The sequence below is a fragment of the Mesoplodon bidens genome (genome assembly GCF_964165515.1).
Source record: "Mesoplodon bidens genome assembly, chromosome: 2".
Taxonomy (NCBI): Eukaryota; Metazoa; Chordata; class Mammalia; order Artiodactyla; family Ziphiidae; genus Mesoplodon; species Mesoplodon bidens.
Window position 1 is genome coordinate 138,070,483 of NC_138177.1, and position 22,549 is coordinate 138,093,031.

Here is a 22,549-nt window from a genome sequence, read left to right on the forward strand (position 1 = left end):
CTTCTTTTCATTCCCCGCGCCCTGCTTCAACAGCACAGGACTTCACTCGATTTTTTTCCCTCCCACACCTGGCATTCGGGACTCTGGAGATGGGTGTGCCACGACAGTCTGTTGAATCCAGTCTCAGGGCTGAAGAATTTTCAGACTCACACACTCTTTTCTGAGATTTGGCGGATCTTTGTAAGCTAGGACCAAAAGTAGGGAGCAACTGATTGCATCCTGGCTGGAGCCTTCTCCTGCGCGTGTCCTAATCTGGGATTGTTTACTCCCGGCCATTCTGAGAACCAGAGTTGGGAGGGTGGACGGCAGGGGGAAACGTTGGGGGTTAACTGGGGCCTGAACACCCTCAGGGGCCTGAGTCCCTCCCTAGGACTATCACCCTAGGAAAGAGTGATAGATGCACGCCTCCTCCGTCTCCCAACTTTGCCTGGGAAGCCTCGGTGACGACAGGGGCGCACGAGCCAGGGTTGGCCGCTGGGACCTAGCGCCCCCTCCTGCGAAGGGGAGCGGGGGCCACACGTCGGCGCGGGACCTGCCCTCGAGTTTTCCCGCACTAGCGCCTTTTCCATTTGGGTATGCGCATGTTTAGAGGCCTGGAGGATAAGAGAGCAGACCGTAGAGAAAAATGAGGGAGGCCGGGCGGGGGCGGCTGGTGGCGATGGTGAGTGGCAAAAACAGGGAATACTTTGTGAAAAACCCGAGTTTGGTGGCTTTTACCCCATCTCGCCCTCACTCCCTCCCCGCCCACGCAGCCGGGGCGGAGACCCGGCGCTCTGGTCTCGGCTCTCCTCCACCACGCCGGGATGGGGAGTGAGCGGCAAGGCTCCAGAGGCGCGACTGCGAACCGCGGCGCCCCCGCTCGCTTGCTCGCTCGCTAGCTCTTCCTCCTCCTCGTCGCCACCGCGACTCCGCTAAGCTCTCGGAACGCGCTCGGGCGGCGCACACAGCACCCGGGCGGGAGCGAGAGCCGCGAGGCTGGGGCGAGGGGAGCGTGTCGGGCGGCCAGGCGGCGTCGGCGGCTGCGGCCGAGGAGCGGGCAGGTGAGCGGCGCCGCAGGGCGTCGGGCTGGCGAGGGGCTGGCGGGGCGGGGGCGGGGGCGCGGGAGGAGGCGGGTCTGCGCGCGGGGCGGTCTCCTCCCCTTGCTCTGACGCGGGCCCGTGGCGCCCGGGCAGAATGGACCCAGCTCAGCTCTCGCCCGGGCTTCCCCGGGCTGGAGAGCGCGCCTGAGTGCCGCCGCCCGCCGGGCATGGATAACCGCTTCCTGGGCGGCTGCGGCAGCGGAGGAGGATGCTCTCGGCGAGCCTAGGTGAGGCACGGCGGTGGGCTCGCGGCCGCCCCGGAGTTAAGCGCGGGCAGGTGTCGGCGGGTACGCGGCGTCCGGATGCCCCGGTGGCTCCGTCGGGGTCCCCGGGCGCGGAGGAGGGCTCCTGGGGCGTTCCTCTCGGGAGTTTGGCCAGGAGTGCGGCGGGGACGGAGACTGCAGTTTTCCTCCCTGTTCCTCCACTTGCTGGAGGGGGGAAGGCGCCTCTGCTCCTTCCTTATGAGTCTCTCCCTACCACCCCTTATCTCCCTACTTCTGACCACACGCGGTTCTCTTTCCAGACCTGCTCACCTAATACATTCGTCTCTCTCCGGGACCCCCTGCACCTTCCTCCTTCCTGCGGCCCCGTCTCTATCCACCCACGACCTTTCTTCTCCCACTCCAAAACCTACCTGGTACTCCCGAGCCCTTCCTCAGCCGCGCTGCCGGCGTCCCCAGGTCGGACCCTCTTCCCTGCTCAGCCAAACCCGGTTTTCACTTCCCTACTCCTCGGTAGCGCTGCGGTTCTGCTCCGACCTGCCGAAAAGCGAGATCTATCCCACTGGCCCCTACCCTTTCGCAAACACCGTCAGAGCCGGACCCCGCGTCTCCTCGGAACCCATCTCTTCCCGTGTCCTCCATCGACTCGGTTCTCTGCCGCCGCCCCTTGCATTCCACTCCCCAGCACCACCCCGCGCCGCCCTCCACTCCGAGAGCTCTCCTCCCCACCCGCCCCCTCTTGCTTCTCTCTGATCCAGACTTGACGCTCTGCCTCGGTTGCAGAGCCAGGTTTCCCCACCCCCCTACTGGGGAAACTTTAAAATCCATGTGGTTCGGTTCATAAAGGAGCCCTAAAAGCAGGACTCAACCGCCGAGAGAGCCTGGAGCCAGGGAGTCAAGGATGGCGGAGGTTGTGTCGTGGCGTCGGAAAGGAGCTGTAGGCTGAGTATACCAAGTACATTTCAAAACCCTGGTTGCTGCAGCCGGGACTCTCCTCCCGACGCTGGCTTGTCCCGCGGAGTATTATTGTGACCCCTGGTGGGAGGGCGCGTGTATTCTGTGCACTTTTTAAAGCACTTTTTTTTTTTTTTTTTTGTGGTAGTGCTGGTGGACGGGATGAAGGGGGCACGAGGGGAAGGTTGCTTTAAGAGGTTGACGCCACTTGGCTCCTGCGTTGCTCCCTCCCGGACCCGCCAGACTGTGTACGTTTCACTCCCTGTAAACTAACCCCCCCCCCCCCCCCCGCGCCAATTCCAGCCTGCAGCACACAAGTCCTCATTGTTGGGGGTCTGCCTGGGCACTTCCGCCTGGGCTGGGAGAATCTGGAGGAATGGGGTGGGGGTGGGGAGGCCGGGGGCGCCGGGCGACCGCGGTGTGGCTCTCGCCCTGTGCTCAGCGGCGGCGGACGGAGTGCAGAGCGCCGCGGCGCGGGCATCGGTGCACTCCGGCGCTTGTCTCCCAGGGTGGGGTGCGCGCCCGCGTGGGTCGGCGTCGGCGTCTGCGTGTGCGTTTGGATGCCGGCGCACGCCTGGGTTTTAGTTCGTTCAGAAAGAGGGGCTAGTTGAGAGGTTGCCGCAGGGAGTGCGTGTTTTGCTGCCCGGTGCTGGGAGGGCGAGTCCGCCGAGAAGGATGCTACACTGCAGCTCCTAACATCCCGGCGGGGACCGGAGCAAGCATCCGCTGCTGTCGCTTCTTACTCCCTCCTGCTCCCTTCCTGCTGGCCCGTTCAACGCACTTTCAAAATGTTGATGGTGGTTTTGAATAAAGGCCTTGTGGGGGGTTCCGCTGACATTACATCGCACTTCACATGTTTTCTAGTAATCATATAAATTAAAGGTGGCTTGCGTTTAGAACCCCCTAATTATCCGGTTCACGTTTGTACATTTATGTGCCAATTATAGGTCTGAGGGAAATCCATAAAATTGTTAACCATCCTCACCCCCTGAATCAGCACCCATTGTTTTTTATTATCTCAATGAGTGATTCTGGATGGAACCCTGAACTGCACAGGCAAGATAGAGGAGGAGGGGGAAGTGGAGAGGTTGGGTGGAATAGGGACACACCACAGCTTCTCCTCAGCCCACCCCCATCTCTTTCACTCTCCATCCTGACAAGGCTTGGTGACAATTCTGGAATCTGAAAGGGATCACAGATTTTCTTGGTTTCCTATTGAGAAGGGCGACCTAATGAAAACTGTATAAAAGTCAACTTCTAAGCAATCAGAAATTGTCTGCTGATGTCCTTGATTGAAATCCCAGCATTTAAATGGAGTACTGAAAACTCGAAGAAATGGTTTTGAAGCTCTATTGTTCTTTTCCATACAGAGAGGCCTTCTTAAAGGTTTAGGAAGTTCAAAATGCGGTGATTTTAAAGACTGACATTGTAACTATTAGGCAACGGTGAGAGGATCGGATCCGCAGGGATGAGAGAAGAGGGCGAAGTGGGGAGTGCAAACGTGTTGTTACTATCTCGCCGCTACCAAGTGGGAATTCAGTTCTCCACATCAAGTTAGCAATTAAATCTCTGACTAAAGCAGATTTAGAAGATGATTTTGAGTTTTTTCTTTTTCTCTCTCTCCTTTTGGGTGGTGGTTTGCTAAGGTCTGAATAGGCATATCTGAAACATTTAATCATGTTCATTGTATTCAACAATAAAATCTGAATAAAACTTGCTTACTGTTGATGAAGCTCATCTCACAAGCTGTTTCACAGTATGTTTCATTTGCAAGACAGACCATTGTGTGAGGCTGCAGGGAAGACATGGTATCACTTCTTGTTCATTTTCTCCCAAAGCCAGAGAGGAATCCACTGCTCCCACTCCCCTCTGCCCTCCAAGGAATTTTTTCTTAAATAGGTGGGTGTTTGGCTTGGTCCCTGATAGTACCCATCTTAAAAATGTTCTTTGGTGGATTTCGGGTGCCTGAAGCCACCCTGCAGGCAGAGGAAGAATCTAATTGAGGCAGCATTTGCATTTCGATAATTCACTCAAGTCAAACACTTGGTTTTGCTGGGGTTTAATCCTTCTCTCAAGCTAATAAAGCTAACAAAGCAAGAAAATCACAGTATATGTCTGTTAGATGGCACTTTACAAAGTTGCATAAATTGAAGGCGGTTGTCAGGAACTTTAAGTGTTACTTAGGGCTAACTAACAAAAAATGTTCACTGGTTGAGTTAAGTGATTGAGGATGAATCACTTGACCTCTCAGAACCTCAGTTTCATCATTTGCACAACAGGGACAATATTATCTACTTTGTGGAGCTGTGAGCAATTTTATGGGGGAAAATGTCTCGTTGGGCGCTTTGGCACTTAGCAGGATTTCAGGAGAATGGTAACTTTTAGTAATAGAGAGCATGGAATTCTGCTAAGCAGAGAGGATGGTATTTGGAATTGGAAGGGCAGGATGGAATCCAGGTACTGGATTGGCAAATCACCTCTCTTAGTATAATAAAAATAGGAATAATTAACCTTTGTGGGGCACTTACTAAGACTCAGACTTAAACACTTCACGTGCATTAACTTATTTAATCCTTCAGTAACCCTAGGAAGTGCATACTTGTATTCTTATTCTCATTTGATTGATAAGGAAAGTGGGACACAGAGAGAGATGGTAACTGGCCCAAGGTCATACAGCAACTAATACAATTTAAATCCAAGCTTTCAATCCTAATGACTATGTTACGTTACCCCTGAGTGGGGAGGTGAGCTCTATCTCCCAGGGTGGTTGTCACATTTAATGGGGAATAACGGAATAGTTAGACTTCCTGTAGGAGAAAACTACAGGTTGTTGCCAATTTCAGTTGCCAAAGATGCCAATTTCAGATGCCATAAGATGGGTACTTCTCTATTACTAACGGCATTAGGCTGATGGTGGACATTTTGAACACTTCTGACATCGTGGCAGGTATTGGTTCACATATGTCTACTGTGTTAGTATATTCAGTAACTGGGTAGGCAGAGATTGCATTACTGCTCTTACTGGTTACCAGTGGAGGTACGCAGAGATTCTCAGAATTAAGAGGTGGTATAACAGGTCTTTAGAAGTCTGGACTTGGATGCTAGGCTGCCTGGGTTCAGACCTCAGTTCCCCCAGTGCTGCCTGCTGTGTGGCTTTGACCAGCTTATCTAACTTCTCTGTGCTTCAATTTTCTTTATAATAGAAAACTACCTGCCACATAAGATTGTTGTGAGAATTATAGGAATTAACACCAAGTGCTTAGAATAGTACCCAGCATGTGATGTTATTTAACTGTTAATGTTATCCTTCAAAGAAGAGAAAAATCCTTTTCCTTGAAAATAAAAAGTTTTGTGGGGCTTCCCAGGTGGCGCAGTGGTTGAGAGTCCGCCTGTGGATGCAGGGGACACAGGTTCGTGCCCCGGTCCGGGAAAAACCCCATGCCGCGGAGCGGCTAGGCCTGTGAGCCATGGCCGCTGAGCCTGCGCGTCCGGAGCCTGTGCTCCACAACGGGAGAGGCCACAACAGTGAGAGGCCCACATACCGCAAAAAAAAAAAAAAAAGTTTTCTGTTTGTCACTGATATCCTAAGACTTAAATATCCTAAGAGTATCTGGCCTATTGTTTTTTGTTTTGCTTTTTTGTTAACCAGGAGGTAGAGAGGAGGATAGATATTTAAGGAGTTCAGGCAAAGATTTTGTTTTGTTTTTTTTTGTTTTTGTGGTATGCGGGCCTCTCACTGTTGTGGCCTCTCCCGTTGCGGAGCACAGGCTCCGGACACACAGGCTCCGCGGCCATGGCTCGCGGGCCCAGCCGCTCCGCGGCATGTGGGATCTTCCGGGATCGGGGCACGAACCCGTGTCCCCTGCATCGGCAGGCGGACTCTCAACCACTGCGCCACCAGGGAAGCCCCAATGATTATTACTTTTTTTTTTTTTTTGCGGTACGCGGGCCTCTCACTGTTGTGGCCTCTCCCATTGCGGAGCACAGGCTCCAGATGCGCAGGCTCAGCGGCCATGGCTCACGGGCCCAGCCTCTCCGTGGCATATGGGATCCTCCCGGACCGGGACACGAACCCGTATCCCCTGCATCGGCAGGCGGACTCTCAACCACTGCGCCACCAGGGAGGCCCTGTTTTTTTGTTTTTTTTTTTGTGGTATGCGGGCCTCTCACTGTTGTGGCCTCTCCCGTTGCGGAGCACAGGTTCCGGACGCGCAGGCTCAGCGGCCATGGCTCACGGGCCCAGCCGCTCCGCGGCATGTGGGATCTTCCTGGACCGGGGCCCGAACCCATGTTCCCTGCATCGGCAGGTGGACTCTCAACCACTGCGCCACCAGGGAAGCCCAAAGGTTTTGTTTTGTGTTTGGCTTATTGGAAATATTTCCTTGAACATTTCTCCTCTTTGTGAAGGGAATGGTGAAATCTTCATGATGCTAAGATCTCTATGTCATTGCACTTTTCAGCAGTTATTTTCAGGGAAATAAAATGACTATTGGATGGATTACATTCTAGGAGTAGTTAGTCAACTCTTCCCAGTTTATAGATTGGAAAGCAAATCAGACTTGGTGTGATGCATAACTAACTGTACAACTGAGAGGCACCGTCAGACCCAGAATTCTTTGACCAGTGCTCCTTCTTCTAGACCAGACTGTCTCCTATACCAGGATAGAGTAGTGGCCTGAAATATAAATAAGATTGGAGCAGGAAGGGATGGTGAGCGGTGGGGTGGGTATTAACAGCTAAGAGCGGAAGCCAGCCAGATGTTCTGTACTGAAAAAAGAGTGTCCAGTAGGAAAAGAAAACCCCTCCTCTGGGGTTATATCCATGAAAAACTAGCACAGAACTCAGTCTATGAAATGTGTATCAGGATATGAACCTGTGTACAAAAAAGAAAAAAGACATTAAATCAGTTAATCACTTTAACACTTCCCTTAGGTTGGAGAGCAAATGATCAGGTTTCTTTTTCTGTGAGATGCTCTTTGTATTTTTCTTCCATTGAGTTCTTAGAAACGGGAAGGTTTTGGTTTGGGGATCATAAAACTTCTCTGGCTTCTATTTCATGAAATATGCTACCATATTCTATTGGAAAGAAATTGCCCGCTTGCTTTTATTATTATTATTTTATTTTAACCTGACATGTAACCAGTCTACAGTGCCAGTGGGGGATTCTCATAAAGAGAAAACAAATAAAATTCTACTGAACAGGAGAACTCACAGCTGAAATGGTAAACGTTTGTGGTATCAAAGATGTGTTGTTTGGCTTAGGGGATAAAATTAGAGGAGGTAAGGTAACAGACAGATGTGAAGTTCAGAGTGAACCCAAGTCAGCTGTGTTGACCACCTACAGTGAGTCTTGGAAAATTACCAGCCCTGTGTTGATAATTTGAGCATCATACCAATTTCTGACTCTCTTTTGGTCTGTCACTCTGTTTCTCAACTGGACCTGTCCATTCACTCTTTATCAGTTAAGCATCTCTTTCTCTTCCTTTGTCTCTTCTTGTGTTTATCCTAGTCTTTGTCTCTTTTTCATTCTTTATGACTGTTTGTTCCTATTCTTGTTAGTGTCATAATCAACAGTAACAGCTGAAACTTATGAATATGCATAAAGAGTATCTGGAAATTGAGGCCACACATGTCCTGATACAGACATCACTCCTGTGTCCATTCAACATGTCTTACTAGCACCCCCTTTACCTGGCTCTGGTTCAGTGCTAGGCACTGCAGACAGTTCCAAGATGCAAAGGTACAGTCTCTCCCATCTGGGCACCTGGCCTTATACATAAATAGCTGCTACAGCATGACATGTGGTACAGAGAATATCTGTATAGCAGCACTGGAAGCTTCCAGATGAGGAATTATTTCTACCTGGAGAAAGGAAAGGATGGCTAAGGCTTCACAGAAGAGATTTCGTTTCAGCTGGAAGCTGGAGGTTGACCAGGAGTTTCTGAGGGGTTGAAGGCATTCCAGGTTGAAAGAACTATATGGGCAAAGACAGGCGGGCAAGAAGCTTCATCATTGGTTTGGGGATGGGCATCCTGTTAAGAGCGGCTCTAAGGTAGCATATGTGGCTGAAATGGATTATTTTGTAGAGCCTTTTCCAAACTTTGTTCTGGGGAACACTGGTGTCCCCCAGGATGGTTATGAGTATTTCAAAAGAAAGGGCATTCACAAGGAAAAAAAGTTGCATGCTCAAAAATACTTAGGAAGCCCCGAATTATGTATCCTACTCTTAGTAAGACACAGTATTTACTGACATGTGAAAGCTGCAGAGATTTCCTGCAGTTAAGAAACTCAGGTACCTCATTAAGAGTTTTCCAAACTTATTTTCTGCAGAATCTTTGATTTCAAGAAGTCCCTCTCAGTGTCTCATGAGATAGACTGGAGAAAAGGTTTGTAGGTAAGCACTTATGATTTTTAAGCAGAACAGTTAATTTGATTGAGAAGGTAATGCATTTGATTTGAAATGTAATATGGTATATTTCTAAGACATATGAAAATGTGTACATAACAATGAGTAGAAAACTCTGTCCCTACCACTCAGCCTAGGAAGGCAAGCCATGTAAATGTAGTCAAAGCTACTTAGTAACCTCTCCCCATCAGATCTCCTTCCCTCCTGCCAGAGAGAACCACTATTCCACATTTGGTATTTATCATTCCATATAATTATTTTGAATATGCTTTTCAGAAGAACAGACTTAAAAAGAATTCCATTGAATTCTCATCCAGTTTCTAGCTAGTCACTACAGAGATGATAAGAAATAGTAGTTTGTCCAATAACTGTCCAGGAGAGGACATTTATAAGCTCTTTAGGGAGAAGGAATGTGGCTTCTACTTTTACCAGCAGTGCCTAGAATATAGTAGATGCTCAATAAGCGTCTGCTGGATTGAATTGAATTAAATGTGTGTACTTTTATGTGGTTCATTAAGCTCATGTGGATAGAAAGATTGGGGTAACTTGTTTTTCACTGACAATATTGAAATTCTTTGTGATCAACGATCTTGTAAGCACATTCTTTTTTTTTTTTTTTTGGTGGCAGTTCTTTATTTTGTAATCTGGATTTGGAAATGAATAGTAATCAGCTATTGAAAGTCATCTCTGTTTTCTTGACGTCTTTTGGAATCATTAGCAGTAACAACTTATTCAAATCTGTCTTATAACTAATCCACTAGAACTATCCACTTTCATTACAGGAAATGATAACCAGAAATGTTTTTAATCAAAAAGGAAATTTATCAATTAATGCTGATTAATTACTCAGTCCCTGGACACTAGATACTTTGAAGGTTTATGAGGTTCCCTGGGGAGTAACTTATTTTCAGTAACAAAGTTTTATAATTACGCACCGTCATGCCACGACAAGCATCTCTCTTCATAGAAGTGAAGGACATCCTCTTGAAAAAGCTCACGTCATCTAAAACATATGTCAGGGCCTCCCTGGTGGCGCAGTGGTTGAGAGTCCGCCTGCCGATGCAGGGGATACGGGTTCGTGCCCCGGTCTGGGAGGATCCCATATGCCGCGGAGCGGCTGGGCCCGTGAGCCATGGCCGCTGGGCCTGCGCATCCGGAGCCTGTGCTCCGCAACGGGAGAGGCCACAACAGTGAGAGGCCCGCATACCGCAAAAAGAAAAAAAAAAAAAAAAAAAACATATGTCATATTTGGGTGACATTTTCCTTTTTTATTCTAGCCTATATTCATATATTACTGTATACATGTATGTCAACATGTAGAGTGAATGTTAGAATGTTGCTGAGGAATGCATAGCAGAAAGAATGGGAGCAGAAAGAAAGTGGGAGACTTACAGGCTCCCTGGGAGAGGCTTTTCGCGCTAAATCATAGTTATATGGAAGATGGTGGCTTAGCTTTTCTCCTAGGATTCAATGTTGATTATAGCTAAGATACACCCCTAGGATTTTCTATCTTTGACTTGGCTGGTGCAGATTTTTCCCAGTAGATTTGGAAGTAGTAGTAAAAATCCCAACAGGTGGCAGGACAAGAGTCAACTTTGGATGTGAATGATCGTAAATGATCCAGGCACTGCCCAGAGAGTAAGGCAGAGAAGCCACGCATTGCTGTTCCCTAGTGATTGCCCGGTGATGCCCACCCACTCTGACCATGGCATGTTGTGGTGCTTGTTTTCAATCCCAGGACACGTTATTTTGAGCAGTATTACATGCATGCTCACAAAAGTTCTGAATATAAAACACAACCATTCAAACATACTCAAGTTAGACTAAAAGTGCTGGTAATCCAGTTGAAGTCAAAGATGGGCCAGCCATATGCTGAATCTGAGCTATGGCATGTATTGTTAGAACATAGTTCCAATGAATGCAAAAAGGTTACTCTAATTTATTCCTTTGGGAAGCTGAATAGATTTATAGGCCACATAGAAGTTGGATTCTTGCCAATCTTCTGCTATCTAACTTCTTAATTTTAATGTAGTTGAATTTATCAATCTTTTCTTATGGTTAGTACTTTTATGCCTTGTTTAAGAAAGCCTTTTTAAAAACCCTGATGTCATAAAGACATTCTCCTTTATTATCCTCTAAAAGCTTTATTGTTTTTTCTTTCACATTTAGGTTCTATAATCCTTTCTTATAGTATATTTTCTGGAATTAATGTTTGGTGGAATATTAACAGCTATTACGTGAATAATAGCATTGTTATTTCTAATTGTGGGATCGATATATACGTGTGTGAGGTAGGAATTTATTCTGTTTTTTCTAATTTTCTTCCATATGGGGAAAAGTCATCCTGGCATTTAGGGTTAGTTTATAGGCATATATTTTGTCCACTCTTTTGCGCAAGCCGCACTTCTTTATTATTATAGCTTTATAAAAAGCCTTGGTAATTGCTGGACAAACCCCCTATGATGTCCTTATTCAGAAGTAACTTGGCCTTTCTTGGCCTTTTGTCTTCCATGTACATTTTTTTCCATATACATTTTATAATTGTCTTTTTTTTTTTTTTTTTTTTTGCGGTACACGGGCCTCTCACTGCTGTGGCCTCTCCCGTTGCGGAGCACAGGCTCTGGACGAGCAGGCTCAGTGGCCATGGCTCACTGGCCCAGCCGCTCCGTGGCATGTGGGATCTTCCTGGACCGGGGCACGAACCCGTGCCCCCTGCACTGGCAGGTGGACTCTCGACCACTGCGCCACCAGGGAAGCCCTATAATGGTCTTTTAAACTTACACTCAAATACTTATTGAGATTTGATTGGAATTATTGTTTGAATTTATAGATTAACTCAGGGAAATGACATTATTATAATGTTGAGCCTTTCTACCCATAAACATAATACCTTCATCCATTTATTTGGTTCTTATTTAATGTCTTTCCATACAGATTATAAATTTCTTCGTAAAGGTATGCGCTCTTTCGTTAGATTTACTGCCAGGTGCTTTATATTTTTGTTGTTGCTATTGTAAATGCCATCTTTAAAATACTATATTTTCTAGGTATGCATTAGTTTTCATCATACTTCACCTGTATTTCTTATTCTGGATGGTGAGGGCTAGAAGGGGAGGAGAAAAACTGGTGGTTATGAGTGCTTACTAAACATTAGGTTCTTTACATACTCTGATTTGAATGCAGAACAGCCTCAAGGGAAGAGCTCTGGGTGGCTTAGCACCTCCCTTGGCTGGGTCACTGCTGTCCTTTGCAGACCAGCAGTGCTGGGCTTTCCTTTGTCCCAGTGGGTCAGGGGGTTGTGGAAGTGAGGATTGCGGCCGATGAGGGGTGATCACCCCGAGTAGCAGCCACTCACCTGGTTCAGGTGGCAGAGGCCTTTAAAAGACGTCTCTGGTTTTCCCCTGGAGTGAGGGGTTGTGCAGAGTCATCTGGCTGCCTGAGGGATGCAGTTTGGCTGGTAACTACAGTCTGGTTTGACTTTTCAGGTAGATCTCTCAGGTCAGTGAATATCGTTCCCACTTTCAATCAAGGAGCCAGAGGTCTAGGGAACTGAAAAGACGTGTGCAAGCCATCTAGCTGAGCTGGAATGAAGACCCAGGTCTCGCTACACCCATATCAATGCTCTTTCATTGCACCTTATTGTCTTAAGATCCTCAGATATTTGACGATGATGACATAGTGAAATACTGAAGTGTTTTTCATTTGAGGAAACACCATTATGCATGGAAATTGTAACTTATATCTGCCCAAAGAGGGCTAATTGTAGAGCTTTCTGACTATAGCTCCTGTGGTGATTATTACCTGTCATTTGTTATCCTCTCTCTGTTGCTCTGTCTGTCTGTCTCTCTGGATTTCCTCATGCTATTAATTCTTCCATAAACCTACTCCCACTCATTTCTCCCATTCAAATAATATTTGTATATTAGGACCTAGGGCAATATATCCATTTCTCTCTGAAAGCTACCCCTAGGACATCAGTGCCCATAAAATTTCAAATTTCTCTCCTCCCCTTGCCAGATGCTGTACCTCTTTCCTCCTTCTCTCACATTCTGTCATCAGCACGTTTCATTATATTTTCTGGAATGAAGATAATGCATACCGCACTAGGTTAGGGTGATGTAAAAGAGGATGTCTCAAAGAAAGCAAGATTAAGGGACCAGAAATCTAACCACTTGGTTCTCCTGATAACACTATAAATTTTCTCTCTGCTATGTATGTGGGGTCACAGGAGTGAGGTGAGATATCATACTGTATACATTTGACTGCTCCAGATGTGTCAGGGGAGGGGGAAGTCTTGACTTGTTTCAATAGCCGTAAGTCAGCGTGGCTGGGAGGAAGGGGGCTGGGTACTGGACTAACATCGCCCTCTAAAAATATAAAGGTCATTGACTACACACACAAGGACCGACTGTATAGCATGGGGAATGCTGCTCAATATTCTGTAATAACCTAAATAGGAAAAGAATTTGAAAAATAATAGATACATGTATGTGTATAACTGAATCACTTTGCTGTACACCTGAAACTAACACAACATTGTTAATCAACTGTACTCCAATATAAAATAAAAATTTAAAAAAATATAAGGGTTCTACACCATAGGCTCAATCTAAGTTTGATGCTTCCTTCTGTCTGCCTCTCCCAGGAAAGCGTATCTCTCTCAGGCTTCCCGAGCCCCAGCTCTGCTAAGCACCACACTTCATTACGTCAGTTGTTCTGCTCCATGTGTGTTGATCTGGAGTCCTTTAAAGTTGAGAGTTTCTCAAGGGCACTGTCTACTGGATTTCATGAGGCATATGCTTGGCCTATTGAGGAAGTTCACCGTAAACACTTGCTACCTTTAATTTTTAAAGGCTACCATAGTGCCTTTGCAGTGGAGGGGAAAGTATCCCTTTAGTGAACTATTTTGAGTCTGTGAAAACAAAATAGGGCTTTCTGTTGTAATTTTGAACAGTTTCTTTTGGGACATGTTTTTAGCTCCTTTTATTCCAAAACGTTGCCTTTCCTGTCCTGTTCTTTGCTCTCCTCCCTCCTCTGCTTCCTTTCCCTCCTTCCTTTTTTTTTTTTTTTTTATTAAATCGAAGGAGTTGCATGAAATCAACAACAAAGACCTCAACTTATGGGTCTGTAGTGTGATTTTACAGTTACTGCAATGGGCAGTATTCCCTGTCTTTATCACATGCATCATTTCAGTGGAGGAGGAAGAATTTGGGGAGTAGTTGGGAGGTGGACTTTGCAGTTCCTTGTCAAATCCCACAGTAGCATAAGTATTTTATGTGGGTGACTGGTCACCTTGCGGATGATCTGTAGCTGGTTTAAAATTTCAGCCTAAAGATCAAAACTCTGCCAACCAGTATATGTCAGGGCTGAAGAGTGCCTTTCTGTGCTATCCCCGAACACATCCAAAACAATATCAGCTGCACCACCACGACTTTCAAGCAGAATTTAATTATTTTAACAATAGGCACTGTATCAGTGAGAATCTAGTCAGGAGACACATACCAGGTACCTTAATTGGAAGAATTCAATACAGGGAACTAGTAGCAAAGATGTTGGAAGAGCTGAAAGTGTGACAGAGAGACCAGGGATGGACACTAGCGAGAGCAGGAAGCCAGTTTGCTTCTAGATCTTAATCTGCAGGCATCAAGGGAGCGGGTGGTGTTATCAGAGCCTAGGTGTTGAGGCTGTTGGAAATGTAACGGAGGCTGCGTAAGAGTGGTACCACACAGGGAGGGGCTGGAACTGTGGAGGAGACTCTGCCACAGCAGGGGATGCCACCTTGAAGCAGAAAGGGAGGGAGACCCTTGATCCTCTTCCTTCCTTCCTTCCTGTCTCCTGCGATCTTTCCCATTCAGTGAGCCTCACTGGAAGTTAGTTGGCCAGAAAACCTGGGGAAATGTAGTTGGGACCAGCTTTCTGCCATACTCAGCAGAGTGGAGGGGAAGGGCCAGGAGTGGATCTGAGAGAAACAGGCAAAGGACTAGTTCACACGCCAGGGAAATAAATCTCTTACAGAAGTGTTTATTAATATTGCAGACCTAAAGGAACACAACGGAGTTCCTCCTCTTCTCTCTCCTCCCACCCCAGCCCATCCAGCCTCCCTTACAGAATATTGAGAGTGACTCTGCTGGCAGCTGAATCTCTATCTTGTTAGGGTGAGCTGCGTTAATGTTGGGTGCCATGCTGAGTAGGACAGCAGAGTAGGACTGCAAGTCTCTGAGAACTCAAAGTTTTTTTTTTTTTAATAACTCATTTAGTGGCAAAATGTGACCTGACCTGAAGTGACTTGAAGTTCCTTATAATCTTTAGTGATCCCTTCGTGAATAGGCATACAGCAGTTCTAGAAGCATTAATGAATTTGATTACAGGGCATCACCCCAAACCCAGCTAGGGGTATTACAGATAAAAGGTAAGTGTATGGTATAGTAAAGGCTGCCTTTCTAAAATGCAAAATAAAATCCACATTATGAACACAAAAGACCCAAGGTATTTGGATAAGGTATTGTGACCCTGTATTTCAACATGGCAGAGGAAGAATGGATGGAAATGTGGCCCAGTAACATGCAGTTCTAGGGCAATGCTGATGGTAAACAGCCCAGCCCCTCCGGAATCATGGAATACCAGGGCTGGATGTGCCCCTGTAGCCCAGCAGAACCACCACTTCATTCTGTAGATGAGATGTCTTTTGCTTAGGCTGGAGACCTGGCAAACATGTCACAGGGTCACCAAGGGGTGAATCATGGAGCTGGAATCGTTTATTGTCCCTTTACAATGAATGAATTTTAGGCAAATGAATTTAGTGAGTGAATTTTAGGTCTGATTCTTTGGTTACTTCAAACATTTGAACAGTTGACATTCAGATGGAATGAAGGAAGCCAGCAAGTGAAATATATAGGTAAATCTACACACACACACACACACACACACACACACACAATTCAGATGTCTTCTCCTTTGATCTTCAGAACAATCCCATCAGATAGGGAGGGCATTACTGTCCCCATTTTACAGATGGTCAAACCAAGGGGACTTGGCCAATAATTAGCTCTGTGGCCACAGGCAAGACCTTCAACTCTGAGCCTCAGTGGAAAAATGGGCTCCTACAGGGCTGTTTTGTGAATCAAAAGAAGTGATGCCTACAACACAATTAGAATTGTGCCTGGTACCCGTGGTCATGCCATAAGCAGTAGTTCCTTTCTCCTTTCCCCTCCCCCTTCAGACAAATGAAATAGATGGCACAGCCCCACAGCCATTCCCTTTGAAAAGGACATGCTTCATTATAATGAAGAGAGTTCAGTAGTTGAATGGTAACAGACCTCCTGTCTCTGTGCCTTCTTTTTTTTTCCTTCAGCTTTCAGAGTAGGGGCTTGAAGTCATGCCACCCTCAAATCAGTCACGGTTTGCTGTGACCTTGGTGGCCCCTATTGTCTTCAAAGGTCAGGAGACAGTTCGATATTTTGTTTCCTCCAAGTCCAGCTGGAGGGGAAACCACCATGGCCACAAACACAGTTTTCTGCAGAAGGCAACCTTCTTGTCAGCACACACGGGACTTTGTTTATCATAATTCATGTTAGGTGGGCATAATAAAATATTTTCTTTTTTTGAGTATTTTGCAAGATTAATAAAGAAGCATTCTTGGGGAGAGTTTATTAATCCATAACTTACAGAAAACTCCAGAGGAAGAAGATATGAGATATGTTCTGTAGGTAAAGACGTCAGGCTTGCCGCCACTAGAATTGAATTGTGCATACATTATTTAGCTAGCTATCGTCTGGGTACATTCTAGGTTGCTGATGTGATGGTGACCTTGTCTTGGACATGATCTAAACAAGCATTTGTTCCCTTTTATTTTTAAATTGGGAGGGTGTGAAAGAGGAGGTGGCAATGTGTAGAATAATCACAGTCCTCGGGATGTGATCCTTTCTGTCCCCTTGGCTGCACTTCAGCTGCATTAGACACAAAGACATGCTTTTGAACCCTGGCTCTCTTGCTGCATGCACTGGGTTTCTGCTGTCTGTCAAATGGAGATTGTGGTGCTGGCAGCAATGATGATGGTGATGAGGAGGAGGATGATGACAGGGATGAGGAGAATAATGGCTACCTCTGTGTCCATGACAAGGAGTGGTGATTCATGGGAAAGGACGTGGGACACTGTAACTTCATCCATTTACTCAGTATTTTTGAGCTCCGGCAGCATTACTGGCACAATGGCAAGCTCCTTTTTTTTTTGAAAGCCATAAAAAAGACAGATTTCTTTCTCAAGATCCAGGATTAGCCCAGGAAGCACAAATAAACAGATAATAATATGGCTAAGTATGGCCCCCAAAAGTATTAGTTATGGTGAAAAATAAGACAGAAGGATGGATTTTGCCAGGGTAGGGAAGGGTCAGCATCTAAGCTCAGAATTCTGAAGGTGGCTTGGAATTTGCCCGTGAGTCTTGGTGCAATAAATGTGTTTTGAGTCCTGTGTTGGGCTTTTAGAGTGAGTGTGACAGGAACTCTAGTGGCCCGTATTCCATATACAGTCCACTGGGGAAAATGCAAAACCAGTAAAGGCAGGAGGAGTCATGTAGACTGGGGGACCATGACAGAGGTAGAGATGGGCACTTCCATGTATGAGGAACCCTACATAAGTTGGTACAAATGGATCACAAAGTGATGGGGTGTCAGGAGCTGGGGAAGTCAGTCTGGGCCGGTAAACAGGGACAGTTCATGGAACACCTTTTTACCAAATGTTGGCCAGGAGGTTGTGGTTGGGTAGATGGTGGCAAATAGACTTCTCTTTATGTTGCCTTCTCTGCAATTCTCTCGCTTCTCCTATTGCCTGGGTTCAAAGAGCAGTCTATGGAGAAATATGGTTGTATTTTTTTAGGTGAAATGAGCACCGTCAGGTGTGGTGTAGTTTAATGGTCTTTTAGGTGTCTCCTGTTATAAGAACTGCAAGCTCAAATGCTTACAAGGGCCATGCAGCTGACATTAGCTTGTGGAATAGTCTGGAGTGGGGGTAGAGGGGGCACTGGGTAAGCCACTGTTCAGCTCCAAATGATGATTGCAATAAGAGAGTGCTGCACCAATGTAGCCAGGTCTTCAGCTTTTCCAAGAAAAGCTAGAAACTTTTTTTTTTTTAATGAGAAATCCCTCTGTTTAAAAATTCGGCGCTAAATCAGTTAAAACAAACAACAAACAAAAAATATGTGTAGGCAGAAGATAACTGGCCTGTGGGCTTTTAGCTCATGAACTACCCATTGGTGAATTTTGGCCTATTCGTTATAATTAGTATGTTATGACTACATAAATCTCCCTCAAGTGGAAGTTCACCAGGGGGTAAATTGGGCCATTTTTTGGTAAAGGAAAGTTTCTGCAAGACAGTTGAATGGTGGAAATTGGTTATTTATTTGTGTGTTCCCTCAATCACCTTGTTTGTTGTTCTTGATCAGATGATTCTGATAACCTGGTGAAGCTTTGTAAAACCAGTGTCCATGGCAATTCTGGTGTGTTCTTAGCTGTTTGTTGGGCAGCACTGAGCTTTGTATCTGTCTGAGTCTACAGCTGCCTTAATTAAGCTTGTTATGTGCTGCTACCAAGGCAAATCCCTGTAGTGAGTCAAATGAGTAGTTTTAGGGTTTGAAAATGATAGCGTTCTGTGGCTTTCTCATTTAGGGTTGAGACTTCCAGCCACTAAAATATGCACATTTCAAACGGGAGTGAGAACATGAGCAACTTAGTAGTTACTGTGGAATTGAGCGAATGTCATAAATATTTATTTATCTTTTTCATAGCTGGCATAAAAATGTTAGGATATAAAAAAGTTGTTCCCTATAAAAACAACAGAAAATTCATTGGCTACACATCTCCTGAATGCGTGTGTCTCTTTGGGTTTCCATTAGTGTCTAGCAATATACTTTGAGGAATTAGCTTTGAACAGAAGCTTCAGCTGAATATGAAAGCTCTTAGTGTTCGTAATTCACCCGTTTCCAGCGAGGATCCATTGCATACAGCAGTCTTCTTTTAACCGTATAGTGCTATGGTCAAGTTTAATGAATGTTTCTTTCAGAATTTTTTTTTTAAAGAAACAGTCTCTGTTTTTTGAATTTGGAAAACGCAAAAAAGTATAAAAGAGAAAGAAGTCACTTATAATATTTCTATCCAGAAGCGATCACTGTTAATGTTTTTGAGTTGCAGAGATAAATAGGCTGTGGTTTGAGGTCAGACCAACATGGATTTTAGTCCAGGTTCTTCTGTTTATTTAATTTTGACACTGCTTATTTTTCTCATCTGTGAAATAGAAATAATAACATCTATTTTATTTAACATGTTGATTATTAAACCAGAGAATGCATATTAAGCATTTAGCACATTACTCGGCACATAGAAATCACTTAAAAACTGAGCTACTGTATTTTCTATTCTTTTTGCTATAAACATTGTTTTTTTTTTTTTTTTTTTTTTGATAGGTAAGAAGTGGATTTATTTAGAGACAGACACACTCCACAGAGAGAGTGTGGGCCATCTCAGAAGATAAGAAAGGCCCTTTTTGCTATAAACATTTTACCTAGTGGAGTTCATCAAAAATAGTTGTCAAAACACTATTTATTTTGTAAAACTAAAACAACTGATGTTCCCATATCTCTTTAAAAAATACTCTTTAAATGTCCTCCCCCTCTCCAGTGGTACACAGTAGGTTCTATGTTTCTATTTTTTAAATTGAAGTATAGTTAATTTGCAATGCTGTATTAACTTCAAGTATAAGCAGAGTGATTCAGTTATATATATATATATATATATATATTCTTTTTCAGATTCTTTTGCATTATAGGTTATTTCAAGATACTGAATATAGTTCCTTGTGCTATTCAGTAGGTCCTTGTTGTTTATATATTTTATACATAGTAGTGTGTGTATGTTAATCTCCTAATTTACCTCCTCCCTGATATCCCTTCTGGTAACCATAAGTTTGTTTTCTAGTCTATTTCTATTTTGTAAATAAGTTCACTTACATCATTTTTTTTTTTTTTGCGGTACACGGGCCTCTCACTGTTGTGGCCTCTCCCGTTGCGGAGCACAGGCTCCGGACGCGCAGGCTCAGCGGCCATGGCTCACGGGTCCAGCTGCTCCGCAGCATGTGGGATCTTCCCGGACCGGGATACGAACCTGTGTCCCCTGCATTGGCAGGCGGACTCTCAACCACTGCGCCACCAGGGAAGCCCCACTTATATCATTTTTTATACTCCTCATGTAAGTGACATCATACGATATTTGTCTTTCTTTGTCTGACTTATTTAACTTAATATGAAAATCACTAAGTCCATCCATGTTGCTGCAAATGGCATTATTTCACTCATTTTTATGGCTGAGTAATATTCCATTATATATATGTACCGCATCTTCTTTATCCATTCATCTGTCAGTGGATACTTAGGTTGCTTCCGTGTCCTGCCTGTTGTAAATAGTGCTGCTGTGAACGTTGGGGTGCATGTATCTTTTCAAATTAGAGTTTTTCTCCAGCTATATGCCCAGAAATGGGATTGCTGGGTCATATGGTAATTCTATTTTTAGTTTTTAAGGAACCTGCATACTGTTCTCCATAGTGGCTGCATCAGTTTATATTCCCACCAACAGTGTAAGAGGGTTCCCTTTTTTCCACACCCTCTCAGCATTTATCATTTGTAGACTTTTTGATGATGGCCATTCTGACCAGTGTGAGGTGATACCTCATTGTAGTTTTAATTTGCATTTCTCTGAGAGTTACTGATATTGAGCATCTTTTATTTTATTTTATTTTATTTTATTTTTTTGAGCATCTCTTCATGTGCCTGTTGGCCATCTGTATGTCTTCTTTGTAGAAATGTCTATCTAAATGTTCTTTTTAAGTTATGTAATATTTCATTAACATGCCTGTATCCACATTTAGCTTTTCCCTTTGTATATTTAAGTTGTTGCTCATTCTTTTTTACTATAAATAATTCTGTGATAAATATCTTCATTCATCAGTCTTTCGCGGCAGCTTGATTTTCTTGTTAGTACAGTGACTGCCTCCTGCATCTCTGGAAATGGGCAGAATTACTGCCAGCATTCTCCATTGGAACTTTTGGTGATGATGGAGATACTCTTTGCACTGTCCAGTATAGTAGCCACAAGGCACATGTAGCTTTGAGCATTTGAAATGTTATCTCGTGTGACTGGGGAACTAAATTAAAAAAATTTTTAACATTATTTAATTTTAGTTTAAATAGTCTTACAGGGCTGGTGGCTGCCATATTGAAACTAAATTAAAATTTTGTTTTATTTTTATTATTATTTTTTTGCTTTATAACAAATTTAATCAGTTATACATATACATATGTTCCCATATCCCCTCCCTTTTGCGTCTCCCTCCCACCCTCCCTATCCCACCCCTCCAGGCGGTCACAAAGCACCGAGCTGATCTCCCTGTGCTATGCGGCTGCTTCCCACTAGCTATCTACCTTACGTTTGGTAGTGTATATATGTCCATGCCGCTCTTTCGCTTTGTCACAGCTTACCCTTCCCCCTCCCCATATCCTCAAGTCCATTCTCTAGTAGGTCTGTGTCTTTATTCCTGTCTTACCCCTATGTTCTTCATGACATTTTTTTCCCTTAAATTCCATATATATGTGTCAGCATACAGCATTTGTCTTTCTCTTTCTGACTTACTTCACTCTGTATGACAGACTCTAGGTCCATCCACCTCATTACAAATAGCTCAATTTCGTTTCTTTTTATGGCTGAGTAATATTCCACTGTATATATGTGCCACATCTTCTTTACCCATTCATCCGATGATGGACACTTAGGTTGTTTCCATCTCCGGGCTATTGTAAATAGAGCTGCTATGAACATTTTGGTACATGACTCTTTTTGAATTATGGTTTTCTCAGGGTATATGCCCAGTAGTGGGATTGCTGGGTCATATGGTAGTTCTATTTGTAGTTTTTTAAGGAACCTCCATACCGTTCTCCACAGTGGCTGTACCAATTCACATTCCCACCAGCAGTGCAAGGGTGTTCCCTTTTTTCCACACCCTTTCCAGCATTTATTGTTTCTAGAGTTTTTGATGATGTCTATTCTGATTGGTGTGAGATGATATCTCATTGTAGTTTTGATTTGCATTTCTCTAATGAGTAAAGATGTTGAGCATCCTTTCATGTGTTTGTTGGCAGTCTGTATATCTTCTGTGGAGAAATGTCTATTTAGGTCTTCTGCCCATTTTTGGATTTTTTGTTGTTGTTGTTATTGAGCCGCATGAGCTGCTTATAAATTTTGGAGATTAATCCTTTGTCAGTTGCTTCATTTGCAAATATTTTCTCCCATTCTGAGGGTTGTCTTTTGGTCTTGTTTATGGTTTCCTTTGCTGTGCAAAAGCTTTGAAGTTTCATTAGGTCCCATGTGTTTATTTTTGTCTTTATTTCCATTTCTCTAGGAGGTGGGTCAAAAAGGATCTTGCTGTGATTTATGTCATAGAGTGTTCTGCCTATGTTTTCCTCTAAGAGTTTGATAGTGTCTGGCCTTACATTTAGGTCTTTAATCCATTTTGAGCTTATTTTTGTGTATGGTGTTAGGGAGTGATCTAATCTCATACTTGTAAATGTCCCTGTCCAGTTTTCCCAGCACCACTTATTGAAGAGACTGTCCTTTCTCCACTGTACATTCCTGCCTCCTTTATCAAAGATAAGGTGACCATATGTGCGTGGGTTTATCTCTGGGCTTTCTGTCCTGTTCCATTGATCTATCTTTCTGTTTTTTGTGCCAGTACCATACTGTCTTGATTACTGTAGCTTTGTAGTATAGTCTGAAGTCAGGGAGCCTGATTCCTCCAGCTCCATTTTTCGTTCTCAAGATTGCTTTGGCTATTCAGGGGTCTTTTGTGTTTC

At 44.5% G+C, this 22,549-nt stretch overlaps 1 protein-coding gene across 2 annotated transcripts in view; it reads left to right on the plus strand.

Moving 5' to 3' along the window:
- Nucleotides 1-1,194: 1,194 nt before the first annotated feature.
- DAB1 (DAB adaptor protein 1) overlaps nucleotides 1,195-22,549 on the plus strand; it is a 436,853-nt gene continuing 415,498 nt past the window's right edge. For both annotated transcript variants that reach the window (XM_081225678.1, XM_081225679.1), the window contains exon 1: nucleotides 1,195-1,306. The gene's annotated coding sequence lies outside the window, so the exon portion shown is untranslated. The remainder of the gene's footprint in view (nucleotides 1,307-22,549) is intronic.